At 40.5% G+C, this 15343-nt stretch overlaps 1 protein-coding gene across 2 annotated transcripts in view; it reads left to right on the forward strand.

The window, feature by feature from the left end:
- LOC141399644 (uncharacterized) overlaps window positions 1-15343 on the forward strand; it is a 264879-nt gene that overhangs the window by 188623 nt on the left and 60913 nt on the right. For both annotated transcript variants that reach the window (XM_073978762.1, XM_073978763.1), the window contains one exon: window positions 340-770. The gene's annotated coding sequence lies outside the window, so the exon portion shown is untranslated. The remainder of the gene's footprint in view (window positions 1-339; window positions 771-15343) is intronic.

Raw genomic sequence — 15343 nt, forward strand, 5'->3', positions numbered from 1 at the left:
ATAAAGACTCCCTTCAGCTAGTCTATAAAGACTCCCTTCAGCTAGTCTATTAAGATTTTGATTAATAGACGAGTTGAAGGGAGTCTTCATAGTCGAGCTGAATGGAGTCTTTATAGACCCCATTCAGCTCGTTTCAGCTCATCTAGAGCTATAAAGACTCCCTTCAGCTCGTTTATAAAGAATGCTGCTCGTATATAAGGACTGTCTCACATCTGCTCTTCTTGAATGACTTCATTTTGCATGTCTCTAAAGACTCTTCCGATTTTAAAAAATATATTTTCTATGACTATTAAAACTTTTGTTCTAATATCTCTCTTCTTTTTTTTCCTTTCTTTGCAGATAAACAACCATGGTTCCTATATAAAATAAAACAGCAATACAACAACAACAAATACTATTACAAATGTTGTTCCACAAAGTTCCTCCAATATGGCGGATTGAAAAATAAATTCGAATCGTAGATTCATTACGAAAAAAATCGCTACAAAAACTACAACAAAAAATCTCAATCTAAAACATAAAGTTCCTATTCTTTAGACTCACACTGTAGTTAACTACAAAAAAAAAAACTAAGAAACTAAAAATACGACAACAACAAAAAACTTTACTTAAAACTTAGAATATAATTGTATTTAGAATAACCACAAAACATTGAAAACTAGCACCAAGAATAACTACAATAATAACTACAACAAGCGACAGACAGACACATGAGTGTCTAGAGGATAACACACAATTCAAGAAATGCAACAACTTTTTTAATATATTCGGTAAGTAGGAGTTCGATATTCTTTTTATTCTTCATCTTCTTCTTCATGTTCAATTTTCCAAGTATTTTTCAAGTAGTGAAAAAGTTCTAAATGTAAATCTTTATGCAAGTGTATGGGTGTGTAGGCTGTACAGCCTAAGGAACCAAAAAAATTTTAGTCGAAAAATTTTGAAGAAAATCCAAAACAAAGTGATTTCTGATACAGTGGAGCTCAGTTATGGCGAACGAAATAGGTAATGTTAGCTACAGGGAACATCTACGACAGAATTGATAACCGTTGTGGAAAATTGCAATAGGCCAAACACTTGGATTACCTTCAGACAACTGAAGCCACCTAGCCTATAATGGCTTCAGAAGTCCGAAACAACTGATACAGTTACAGACTATGTCAGTTGTTTCGGACTTTTATCGCTATCAACGGGTAAAATCGTAGGTTTAAGTCTCTATTTACTGTAGAAAGCATTCGGTTATAGGTGATTTCAGTTGTGTCGAAAGACATACAAAATGTCTTCGTTCCACAATTTTTGTCCCAAATGGATAAAATACTTTGGGTATAATAGTTTCGCCGAAGACTGTAGCATTACATTTAACGCGTTATTATTACAATTATAGTGGAATGATGGCAACAACAACAACAGCATTAACAACACCATACTTAAAAAAGAGATAATACCTAAAACACATCATGAAAACAAGAAGAGAGGCGTAGGTGGAAATCGAAAAGTAAGACAAATACCCCCAGTTAATAAAAATTGTGTAGTGAAGGTGTATTTTGGTTTAAATGGGTGAACAATCCCCTCTTAGCCTACGTTCCTGCTTAGAAGCTTTTTAAAAGGTACCATTATCCTATAATAATACATATTTACATTAAGTTTAGATGATATTCTTCTTAAGCCGAAGATGAGAGGGAGACAGAAGATTCACAGCAGAGCAAAACAAAAACACACAAAATCTTAAAGCCTAATTCCATCCAACATGCATACTCCGAAAGAGGGGAAGTAATGGAACATGAAGTTGCACTGTGGATTGGTATGTAAAAAATTCATATTCGCCAAGTGGTAATCTGATAAGATAGGAAAATGAAATTATTATTTGACGAAGGCTGGCTGGGTTACTGCATTTGCTTAATGGTACGCAGCAGTGACGATCTGTCTTTCTAAAAGCACTACCTCCAGGAAATTTGACAACACCAAAGTGCCACATTGGAGCCGGAATAAGTGAATTGTGGGCAACGGTTAAGTCACTCCAGAACCCTAGAAAGAAGGAAGACGGGACCTCAGTCACGTTTGGCGATGTTACGCTGACTAACCCGAAGAGGTGCGCACGAGACGAAGAGAAGAGCACAACATCGCATTAGATCTTTTCCTGCCGAGGATGAACTACCACAATTTACAATGGATAATGTTGCGAATGTCATCAGGAACGCTAAATCATCCAAAGCGTTGGGCCCTGATGGAATCTCCATGGTAATGCTGAAACAACTGGATGTGCGGAAAGTATCTTACAAAATTTTCAACCTGTTCCCGAAGTCTGGAAAATGGGCAGGGTGGTCCCGCTACTGAAGCCAGGCAAGGTTGTCAGCAAAGGTGAATCGTACAGACCGATTTCGCTTTGGTCGCCAGTGGCAACGACTCTTGAGGCTTTAGTCCTCCCCAGTGTTAGAAATAGCTATACAGTTGCCGATCATCAGCTTGGGTTCCGTAAGCAGCACAGCACTGTAACAGCGCTGCACGCCACATATAAGTCAACGACCCAAACCTAGCAATGATGGTGCCGCTTGACTTATTTTTGAAACTGTCAAGCTCTGCACGCTGTTTGCGGACATCGGGCGGACAACCCTCCGTCCCCAGTCTGAAATGTTTGATAATCAACTATATGTTTGGACGTCAGTCGTACGTGGAATTCAGGAACAAGAAGTCCAAGCCCCGTAGAGTGAAACTGAGAGTTCCCTGGGCTGATATCTTCGAAACAGTTTAACCCCTACCTCTCCTGTATTCCGCCCCCTTCAGACGGCATTGAAATCGTATCGTATGCGAACGATTGTACGATCTTGGCGTCGGATACCTTCCCTGATGTCATTTGTGAAAGGCTAAACTACTATTCGACCGATCTTACCCCCTCCAGGCGGCATTGAGATCGTATCGTTTGCGAACAATTGTACGATCTTGGCGTCGGATACCTTCCCTGATGTCATTTGTGAAAGGCTAAACTACTATTCGACCGATCTTACCGCCTTTTTCCACGCTAGGAATATGCAAATATTCACCACTAAATCTACAGCTCCTCTGTTCATCACATGGACGGCACAGGTAGGAGCAGAGTTGAATATCATGGTCGATGGTAGCAGAAATTTGACCAGAAACTACCCAAAATTCTAGGGGTCACATTCGACAACATGTTAATGTCGTCTGGACATGCCGCAGCTATCTGCGAAAAACTGAAATGAAGGGACAAGGTCCTCAAGTTCCTAGCCGGCAGCAGTTGGGGTGCAGATAAGGAAACCTTGTTGAGCACATATAAAGCGATGGGTCGGAATGTGGTAAGCTATGCGGCGCCGTGAATGTAAATTCAATGCGATGGAAAGACATTCAAGCTTGTCCACGCGAGGAATATGCGAATATTCACCACTAAATCTACGGCTCCTCTGTTCACCACATGGACGGCACAGGTAGGAGCAGAGTTGAATATCATGGTCGATAGTAGCAGAATTCCGACCAGAAACTACCCAAAATTCTAGGGGTCACATTCGACAACATGTTAATGTCGTCCGGGCATGCTATCTGCTATCTGCGAAAAACTGAAATGTAGGGACAAGGTCCTAGCCGGCAGCAGTTGGGGTGCAGATAAAGAAACCTTGTTGAGCACATATAAAGCGATGGGTCGGAATGTGGTAAGCTATGCGGCGCCGCGAATGTAAATTCAATGCGATGGAAAGATATTCAAGCTTGTCAGAACAGCAACAGGGTGCCTCCTAATGTCTACAGTGCTTTTATTGCAGTACTTGCGAGGGTGTTACCGTGAGAGCCATATGATGGAGAGGACTCCCATCCAAGCAGGGATCTTCATGATCTAGAAAGAGAGGTCCAGCGTTGAAAGAGAGAACCCCTAGATCATCAAACGTATTAAGCAGTTATAAATAGCATTAATACGAATCCAGTTGCAGATACCATAAACAACTATCGCATGAATGCGGTCCTCGGAGAACATCCCGCATCTATCGCAGCTGAAGAGCGTCAGCTGCCACGACAAACCAGAGTATTTTTGGCTCAACTACGCTCGGGATGATGCAGCCGTCTATGTTCCTGTAGGGCAAGGATTGATGATGCCGTGCAAAACATGTGTCCAGCATGTGACACAGGCCCACACTGCACCATGTAACTGCCCTGTCAAACCTACTCAACTAACTCCAGTAGATCTGTGGTTACATCCCATCGATGCAGCCGAATTCCTAGAACTGGATAGATAGACTTAGAGCCAGATTAAGCAGACGAATGAGCTTACAAACATATAACAAGTAAAAAGTCGTTAAGTTCGGCTGGGCCGAACTTTTTATACCCTCCACCATAAAATAGTCTTAATTAAAATGGAATAATTAGGGTCCTTTTACAATTTTAGGTGGAACAACTTTTCGACAATGTATAGACTCCTACTGCCTCCCACTATTGCTTAAATAACACTGTGAACACAAATGTTGGGGCAGAGATAATTCCTTTTGGAGATGAAAGCCCTTGGTGTGTGTATATTAAAAACCCCGAAGGACAGATGCGCCGTGAGTCCAACTTCAGCGTTATGGCGTGATGAAGTTTTTGCAAGAGACCCTGTAAGCCATCATGAATTAGCATTATATCTTGTTTGTTGTTTTTGTATAGCACTTAAGCAACAGTGAACAAAGATATAACGCTAATTCCTGATGGCCCACAGGGTCTCTAACAAAAATTTCATCACGCCATAACGCGGAAGTTCGACTTTCGGCGGATCTGTTCTTCGGGGTTCATAATATACTCACCACGGCCTTTCTTCTCCAAGAGGAATTTTCCGTGCCCCAGAATTTCACCTCCATTTTGTTGCACAGTGTTATCTAATCTAACCTAAAAATACCGAAAATCGGGAGGTACCGTTATATTGGGCTATACCAAAACATGGACCTATGTTGACGATGTTTGGTGGAGATGTTTCATGACCACTGAGAACCTCAAATGTCAAATTGCAGATAGTTCGGTTACAAATTGTGGCTAAAATTCTCAAAATACCGAAAATCGGGAGGTACCGTTATATGGGGGCTATACCAAAACATGGACCTATGTTGACGATGCTTGGTGGAGATATTTCATGACCACTGAGAACCTCAAATGGCAAATTGCAGCTATTTCGGTTAAAATTTGTAGCTAAAATTCTCAAAATACCTAAAATCGGGAGGTACCGATATATGGGGGCTATACCAAAACATGGACCTATGTTGACGATGTTTCGTGGAGATGTTTTATAACCACTGAGAACCTCAAATGTCAAACTGCAGATAGTTCGGTTAAAAATTGTGGCTAAAATTCTCAAAATACCGAAAATCGGGAGGTACCGTTATATGGGGGCTATACCAAACCATGGACCTATGTTGACGATGCTTGGTGGAGATATTTCATGACCACTGAGAACCTCAAATGGCAAATTGCAGCTAGTTCGGTTAAAATTTGTAGCTAAAATTCTCAAAATACCGAAAATTGGGAGGTACCGATATATGGGGGCTATACCAAAACATGGACCTATGTTGACGATGTTTCGTGGAGATGTTTTATAACCACTGAGAACCTCAAATGTCAAACTGCAGATAGTTCGGTTAAAAATTGTGGCTAAAATTCTCAAAATACCGAAAATCGGGAGGTACCGTTATATGGGGGCTATACCAAACCATGGACCTATGTTGACGATGCTTGGTGGAGATATTTCATGACCACTGAGAACCTCAAATGGCAAATTACAGCTAGTTCGGTTAAAATTTGTAGCTAAAATTCTCAAAATACCGAAAATCGGGAGGTACCGATATATGGGGGCTATACCAAAACATGGACCTATGTTGACGATGTTTCGTGGAGATGTTTTATAACCACTGAGAACCTCAAATGGCAAATTACAGCTAGTTCGGTTAAAAATTTTAACTAAAATTCTCAAAATACCGAAAATCGGGAGGAACCGTTATATGGGGGCTATACCAAAACATGGACCTATGTTAACGATGCTTGGTGGAGATATTTCATGACCAATGAGAACCTCAAATGGCAAATTACAGCTAGTGCGGTTAAAATTTGTAGCTAAAATTCTCAAAATACCGAAAATCGGGATGTACCTATATATGGGGGCTATACCAAAACATGGACCTATGTTAACGATGCTTGGTGGAGACATTTCATGACCAATGAGAACCTCAAATGGCAAATTACAGCTAGTGCGGTTAAAATTTGTAGCTAAAATTCTCAAAATACCGAAAATCGGGAGGTACCGATATATGGGGGCTATACCAAAACATGGAGCTATGTTGACGATGTTTCGTGGAGATGTTTTATGACCACTGAGAACCTCAAATGTCAAACTGCACATAGTTCGGTTAAAAATTGTAGCTAAAACTCTCAAAATACCGAAAATCGGGAGGTATCGATATATGGGGGCTATACCAAAACATGGACCTATGCCCATATCCTTTGGGATATAAGTTTGTTGATCACTAGGAACCCTAAGTGGCAAATTATAGCTAATTTGGTCTGCAAATGTGGCGAAGAACTTCAAAATACCTCAAATCGGGAGGTACCGTTATATGGGGGCTATACCAAAGAGTGGACCGATATAGCCCATCTTCGAACATGACCTGCCTATGGAAAAAAGACCCTCGGGTGCAAAATTTTAGCACTCTATCTCAATTATTGCGTACGCTAGAGTGATTACAACAGACGGACAGACGGACGGACGGACCGACGGACATGGCTAGATCGTCTTGGAATTTTATCCTGATCAAGAATATATATATACTTTATAGGGTCGCAAATGATTAGTTGGATGTGTTACAAACGGAATGACAAACTTAATATACCCTCCATACTATGGTGGAGGGTATAATAAAAATCACTATAACAACAACAACAAAAAGTCCTGGAGATAGTGTTTTTGCCAAGACCAAGCACCCTAGGAAGCGAACCACAAGACATTCCTATATAACTCTTCCGCTAGCTAAAAACTACAAAATACCTGAAATCCGTACGGCATCCAATTTAAGTCGTAAATGTCGATAGAAACTTCAAAATACCTTAAATCGGTCGGTATCGTTATATGGAGTCTTTTTTATGATAAGTCATTCCTGTCTTCTATATTGGGCGGTACCTTTATATGGGGTCTATACCAAAACATGGACCTATGTTGGGGGAGAAGTTTTGTGAGCACTGAGAACCTCAAATTACAGCTAGTTCGTTTGAAATTTAATTTAAAATTTAATAAACCCAGCATACTATGGTGGAGGGTATAATAACATTAAAGGATCTTCGCCCTAACAGGAAAAATTTCAGTTTCAGGCCATGCATGTTGAATGGGAAAAAAGCTTATCACTGCAAAAAGCACATAGCATTTGGAAAATCAAAGTTCGATGGCAAGCTTAAGGTAAGGTCACATTAGGCAAATATTTGCTTCAGCGCACGGCAGTATGCGCTTACTGAGAGCAAGTGAAAGCGAATAATGCATTTAAATTTATACCCACTTGCTCTCAGTGAGCGGACACTGCCGGTTGCTGGAGCAAATATTTGCCTAATGTGGCCCTACCTTTAGTCTCTTAATTACAATAGCTTCTGTGGCTTTGATATGGTCGGTGCAAGATCGCCCTGGACGAAAACCAACCTATTTTTCTCAAAATTTAATCAGATGCATGAATTATACCTCGAAATATATAAAACTAATTCTGCGGATTATGGTATCCGGGCCAGCGCTGCTAATGTATTTTCATAGGACAGTGGAGCTGTGGTTTTGTTTGCTCAGCCAGCGCTAGTGTTACTAATTCTCTTGTCTAAAAGTACACACGCTTATCACTTGTCTACCACTTGCTGACACCATAAAGATGCAAATGACCTTACACGGCACATTCACTTGCTGTTATCACTTAAATTGCTAGACAAAAACATAAGTACATCATATTAATTAATAATTTTTATTTATAATCTAATTTAAATCAATAGCGAGTGAACTGATATTTAATTTTATTGCTACTGGAAACTGATAATTTAAAATATTTCTCAGTATAAGGTGCAGTTTTTGCGGTGTTCTATACAATCTAAAGTGCTCGGCTGTATTTCTTCGCTTTCCTCGTTAATGGTGCTAAAATACTAGCTAAACAAAAGTAACAAAACTTCTGGAAGAGTACGTGCAGTGGAGGAAAATGCAAAACGTTGATTTATTGAAAGTAATGTTTGGCATCATCAAGGTAACAGGTGAATGGATGTGCAAAGAGGATAAGTACTAGAGAAAGGCGTGTGTCACGATCACGATCGGTTTAGTTAATGTTGTTGTTGTTCCCAAATACTACAAGGCTATTCACTAGTTGAAACGAAATTTTCATGATTCCTAGCTTTCATAGCAAATCACATTAATAAGAGTGGTGCTCCCGAAGTGTATGATGGTGGTCTTTAATGTTTTCCTTACTACAGAGAAGACCTTTTAGGGTCTTCCCTAGCAGACAGAATATCTTTTAAGGTCATCTATGGTATTCAGAGACCATTTAAGGTATCCTCTAGTAGACAGAAGACCTCTTAAAGTATTCTGTAGTAACCAGAAGACCTTTTTATTTGTCCCTCAGGAGAAGCTTTGGCAATGACTTCATCACGAAGACTGTCTGGGGTCATTGTTCGGGTTGAAGTTGGTTTAATGTCCTTTCTACGGATTTCAAAGCTTTGGAAGGCACCTTGTGGCTAGAACCAGCTTTTTCGGCTGTCTTTGCGATGGTATACTTCTCCAGCTTCGATTTCAAGTGGCAAACGGATAAAGTAGACTGTTTGACTGTGAGAAAGGATGTGGCTTCTTAGTTTATATAGCCTTCCTAACCTATGTAGTTGGAGGAGTTAGTGGGATTACCTTCGGTTCCACTTTCTTGCAGGTAGAGACCACCTTTAAGTCTGATCGACTAACCTGATATTTTCTTTTGCTGGATTCCCCCGTACCCGCAGTTTGTCGAGGAAGTAGAGGGTTCGATAAAGGACGGAGTAGTTGGAGGAGCCTGTGGTGTTGCTTTCAGTTCCTCGTTTTTGCCGGTAGAGACCACCATTGAGTCAGATCGGTCAACCGTTGTCTACCTGGATACCTTCTTTTGCTGTATTCTCTCTTTGTCCTCCGTTTTAGACTCAGTCGGGCGACTGTTCGCTCTGCTGCGCTCGAAATCATGCTTACCTTGAAGCCTCCGCTGTGAGTTGACGCAGACGTGAGTTCGTCCAGTGTCCTGCGGTGTGAGTGAGAGATGCTTCGGTCTTCTACCTGTCACCCAAGGTGGCTTCTTTCGATCTTCTAGGTTCAGCAGTATAAGTATCCCCTCTCTTTCCGATAATGAAGACTGTTCCGTGCCTTCAAAATTCCTAAGGAAAATCAACGCATTTCTATAATCATTTTTTTTCTTTTACTGTGCGGCATCAGCTGAAGGCCGTGGGAGGGCTGAATCTTGCCTATGAAGTCCTTCCCGATAGTCCCCGATCCTGGTCTAATGAGGTCAGAAGACTTTGTAAAGTTTTCCTTAGTACACAGAAGGCTTTTTATGGTATTCTCGGGTATACCTTTTAAGTTCTGTCCTAGTAGACAGAAGACCTTTTAAAGTCTTCTATAGTAGACAGAATACCTTTTAAGGTATTTGCTGGTAGACAGAAGACTTTTTAAGGTATGCTATAGTAGACAGAAGAACTTTTAAGGACTTCCATTCTTACTTAGTAGACAGAATACCTTTTAAGGTCATTTCTACTAGACAAAAGATTTTTTAATTTCTTCTCCAGTGTACTGAATACCTTTTAAGGTCTTCTATAGCGGACAGATGACCTTTTAAGGTCCTCTGTAGTAGACAGACAGACTTCTACACATACTTTCTTTAAGAAAGGTTGCTTCAAAATCATTTCTAAAACAGAGAGTGCTTCCATAAAACTTTCCGAAGCAAAGGCTGCTTCCATGAAATTTCCGAAGCAAAGGCTGCTTCCATAAAACTTTTCCGAAGCAATGGATGCTTCCATTAAACCTTTCCGAAACAAAGGATGCTTCTATAAAACCTTTCCGAAGCAAATGATGCTTCCATAACAAATTTCCGACGCAAAGGCTGCTTCCATAAAACTTTTCCGAAGCAAAGGGTGCTTCCATAAAACATCTCCGAAGCAAAGGGTGCTTCCATAAAACCTTTCCGAAGCAAAGGATGCTTCCATAAAACCTTTCCGAAGCAAAATATGATTTCATAAAACCTTTCCGAAGCAAAATATGATTTCATAAAACCTTTCCGAAGCAAAGGCGGCTTCTGCAAAACCTTTCCAAAGCAAATAGTGATTTTGAAAGAAAGGGCGCCTCTCTACATCCTTTCTGAAAAGAAGGTTGCCTTTACAGACACTTTATGAAAGAAAGGGTGCTTCTATAGGGCGTTTTTTAAAGAATGGGTGCTTCTATAGAGTCTTTCTGAAATGTATGGTGTTTCTATAGTCCTTTTCTGAAACATAGGGTGCTTCTATAGACGCTTTCTAAAACATAGGGTGCTCCTATAGACCCTTTCTTAAACATAGGATGCTGCTATAGACCCTTCCTGAAATATAGGGTGCTTCTATAACCCTCTCCGAAATATAGGGTGCTTCTATAACCCTCTCCGAAACATAGTGTGCTTCTATAGACCCTTTCTGAAAGAAAAGGTGCTCCTATAGTTATTTCTGAAACATAGGGTGCTTCTATAGACCCTTTCTGAAACATAGGGTGCTTCTATACACCCTTTCTGAAACATAGGGTGCTTCTGTAGACCCTTTCTGAAACATAGGATGCTTCCATAGACCCTTTGTGAAACATAGGGTGCTTCTGTAGACCCTTTCTGAAACATAGGGTGCTTCTATAGACCCTCTCTGAAACATAGAGTGCTTCTATAGACCCTTTCTGAAACATAGTGTGCCTTTATAGACCCTTTCTGAAACAAAGGGTGCTTCTATAGACCCTTTCTGAAACATAGGGTGCTTCTATAGACCCTTTCTGAAACATAGGGTGCTTCTATAGACCCTTTCTGAAACATAGGGTGCTTCTATAGACCCTTTCTGAAACATAGGGTGCTTCTATAGAGCCCTTCTGAGAGAGAGGGTGCTTCCATAGACCCTTTGTGAAACATAGGGTGCTTCCATAGACCCTTTCTGAAACATAGGGTGCTTCTATAGACCCTCTCTGAAACATAGAGTGCTTCTATAGACCCTTTCTGAAACATAGTGTGCCTTTATAGACCCTTTCTGAAACAAAGGGTGCTTCTATAGACCCTTTCTGAAACATAGGGTGCTTCTATAGACCCTTTCTGAAACATAGGGTGCTTCTATAGACCCTTTCTGAAACATAGGGTGCTTCTATAGACCCTTTCTGAAACATAGGGTGCTTCTATAGACCCTTTCTGAAACATAGGGTGCTTCTATAGACCCTTTCTGGAACATAGGGTGCTTCTATAGACCCTTTCTGAAACATAGGGTGCTTCTATATACCCTTTCTGAAATATAGGGTGCTTCTATAGACCCTTTCTGAAACATTGGGTGCTTCTATAGACCCTTTCTGAAACATAGGGTGCTTCTATAGACCCTTTATGAAACGTAGGGTGCTTCTATAGACCCTTTCTAAAACATAGGGTGCTTCTATAGACCCTTTCTGAAACATAGGGTGCTTCTTTAGACCCTTTCTAAAACATAGGGTGTTTCTATAGACCCTTTCTGAAACATAGGGTGCTTCTATAGACAATTTCTGAAACATAGGGTGCTTCTATAGACCCTTTCTGAAACATAGGGTGCTTCTATAGACCCTTTCTGAAACATAGGGTGCTTCTATAGACCTTTTCTGAAACATAGGGTGCTTCTATAGACCCTTTCTGAAACATAGGGTGCTTCTATAGACCCTCTATGAAACATAGGGTGCTTCTATAGACCCTTTCTGAAACATAGGGTGCTTCTATAGACCCTTTCTGAAACATAGGGTGCTTCTATAGACCCTTTCTGAAACATAGGGTGCTTCTATAGACCCTTTCTGAAACATAGGGTGCTTCTATAGACCCTTTCTGAAACATAGGGTGCTTCTATAGACACTTTCTGAAATATAAGGTGCTTCTATATACCCTTTCTGAAACATAGGGTGCTTCTATAGACCCTTTCTGAAACATAGGGTGCTTCTATAGACCCTTTCTGAAACATAGAGTGCTTCTATAGACATTTTCTGAAACATAGGGTGCTTCTATAGACCCTTTCTGAAACATAGGGTGCTTCTATAGACCCTTTCTGAAACATAGAGTGCTTCTATAGATCCTTTCTGAAACATAGGGTGCTTCTATAGACCCTTTCTGAAACATAGGGTGCTTCTATAGACCCTTTCTGAAACATAGGGTGCTTCTATAGACACTTTCTGAAACATTTCTGCTGCTATAGACCCCTTCTGAAACATAGGGTGCTTCTATAGACCCTTTTTGAAAGAAAGGGTTCTTCTGTAGACCCTTTATTAAAGAAAAAGTTCTTCTATAGACACTTTCTGAAACATATGGTGCTTCTATAGACCCTTTCTGAAACATAGGGTGCTTCTATAGACTCTTTCTGAAACATAGGGTGCTTCTATAGACCCTTTCTGAAACATAGGGTGCTTCTATAGACCCTTTCTGAAACATAGGGTGCTTCTATAGACACTTTCTGAAACATAGGGTGCTTCTATAGACCCTTTCTGAAACATAGGGTGCTTCTATAGACCCTTTATGAAACATAGGGTGCTTCTATAGACTTTTTTGTGAAACATAGGGTGCTCCTAAAGACCCTTTCTGAAAGAAAGGCTGCTTCTATAGACCCTTTCTGAAACATAGGGTGCTTCTATAGACCCTTTCTGAAACATAGGGTGCTTCTATAGACCCTTTCTGAAACATAGGGTGCTTCTATAGACCCTTTCTGAAACATTTCTATAAACCCTTTCTGAAACATAGGGTGCTTCTATAGATCCTTTCTGAAACATTTCTATTGAGCCTTTCTGAAACATAGGGTGCTTCTATAGACCCTTTCTGAAACATTTCTATAGACCCTTTCTGAAACATTTCTATAGACCCTTTCTGAAGGAAAGGTTGACCCTTTGTGAAGCATAGGGTGCTTCTATAGACCCTTTCTGAATGAAAGGGTATTTCTAAAAACCCTTTCTGAAATAAAGGTTTCTTCTATAGACCCTTTCTGAAACATAGGGTGCTTCTATAGACCCTTTCTGAAACATAGGGTGCTTCTATAGACCCTTTCTGAAACATAGGGTGCTTCTATAGACCCTTACTGAAACATAGGGTGCTTCTATAGACCCTTTCTGAAACATAGGTTGCTTCTATAGACCCTTTTCTGAAACATAGGGTGCTTCTATAGACCCTTTCTGAAACATAGGGTGCTTCTATAGACCCTTTCTGAAACATAGGGTGCTTCTATAGACCCTTTCTGAAACATAGGGTGCTTCTATAGACTCTTACTGAAACATAGGGTGCTTCTATAGACCCTTTCTGAAACATATGTTGCTTCTATAGACCCTTTCTGAAACATAGGGTGCTTCTATAGAACCTTTCTGAAACATAGTGTGCTTCTATAGAGCCCTTCTGAGAGACAGGGTGCTTCTATAGACCCTTTCTGAAACATAGGGTGCTTCTATAGACTCTTTCTGAAACATAGGGTGCTTCTATAGACCCTTTCTGAAACATATGGTGCTTCGATAGACCCTTTCTGAAACATAGGGTGCTTCGATAGACCCTTTCTGAAACATAGGGTGCTTCGATAGACCCTTTCTGAAACATAGGGTGCTTCTATAGACCCCTTATGAAACATAGGGTGCTTCTATAGACCCCTTATGAAACATTTCTATAGACCCTTTCTGAAATATTTCTATAGACCCTTTCTGAAACATAGTGTGCTTCTATAGATCCTTTCTGAAACATAGGGTGCTTCTATAGACCCTTTCTGAAACATTTCTATAGACCCTTTCTGAAACATAGTGTGCTTCTATAGACCCTTTCTGAAACATAGGGTGCTTTTATAGACCCTTTCTGAAACATTTCTATAAACCCTTTCTGAAACATAGGGTGCTTCTATAGACCCTTTCTGAAACATTTCTATAGACCCTTTCTGAAGGAAAGGTTGACCCTTTGTGAAGCATAGGGTGCTTCTCTAGACCCTTTCTGAATGAAAGGGTATTTCTAAAAACCCTTTCTGAAATAAAGGTTTCTTCCATAGACCCTTTCTGAAACATAGGGTGCTTCTATAGACCCTTTCTGAAACATAGGGTGCTGCTATAGACCCCTTCTGAAACATAGGGTGCTTCTATAGACCCTTTCTGAAACATAGGGTGCTGCTATAGACCCCTTCTGAAACATAGAGTGCTTCTATAGACCCTTTCTGAAACATAGGGTGCTTCTATATACCCTTTCTGAAACATAGGTTGCTTCTGTATACCCTTTTTGAAAGAAAGATTGCTTCTATAGACGTTTTCAGAAACAAAGGAGTGCTTAAGGCCACAATTTCCATTATCCGACATTCCAGAACCCTTCGAATAAACGGTGTTCTGGAGGATTCAGAAATCTTGAATAAAGAAAACTATGATCGAACAAAAATTTACCCGGCTAATGATCTCCTATCCAGCGGAGATCCAATAGTGCCGGGGTGTCAGGTGGCCATGTGCCGATCGGTGTTTTAGGTTTGCAGTAGTCTATTTACTGCATTATAACGGAGAAATCATCACTGGTCACTTTCGCATAGGGTCAATATTGTGCTCTGTGAAGACGCAGGAGAGACCGAAACGATCGAGCAACTTCCCTGTCGTTGTTCTTTTCTTACGAATGTCTGTCTTCCTTACATCTCTTCTAAGGTACCTGCTGCGGTCTTGTTAAAATACTGCGGGATCCATTAGAACTTATCAACAATTCGACTTATTTCTGCTCCATACCTTTTTGACCTTTAAACCCCACTCTCTCCACCCCTTACCAATTTCGTCTATTATTGAGCGGGATCACTGTATGGTGGTTCAACAAAGAGTGTAAAAGTTCTCGTGTATAGATTTCTAGTTTTTAATGGCACCCAACCACTGTGCCAAGGTGTAGAAATGTATGAACCCTAAAACGATCAGCATAACACTCGAGGGATCAATCGATTATGTGGTCTAAAGCAAAAAAAAAAAACACAGAGAACAATTGAATAGTTTTAATTCTTGGCCATTTTCTAAAGTTGTTGTAGTTATTGATGCTGTTGTTTGGACTGATGCTGCTGCTGCTGCAGAACACCAAAAGCTATTGTTTGTGCAACAGTTGCTTGCTTGGCTTAGAGTGTTGAGGTGATGTTTGTTGTTCAACGAAAATTACCTTTGCAG

The sequence above is a fragment of the Musca autumnalis genome, unplaced genomic scaffold (assembly GCF_047663935.1).
Source record: "Musca autumnalis isolate F117 unplaced genomic scaffold, ASM4766393v1 scaffold_3, whole genome shotgun sequence".
Classification (NCBI taxonomy): Eukaryota; Metazoa; Arthropoda; class Insecta; order Diptera; family Muscidae; genus Musca; species Musca autumnalis.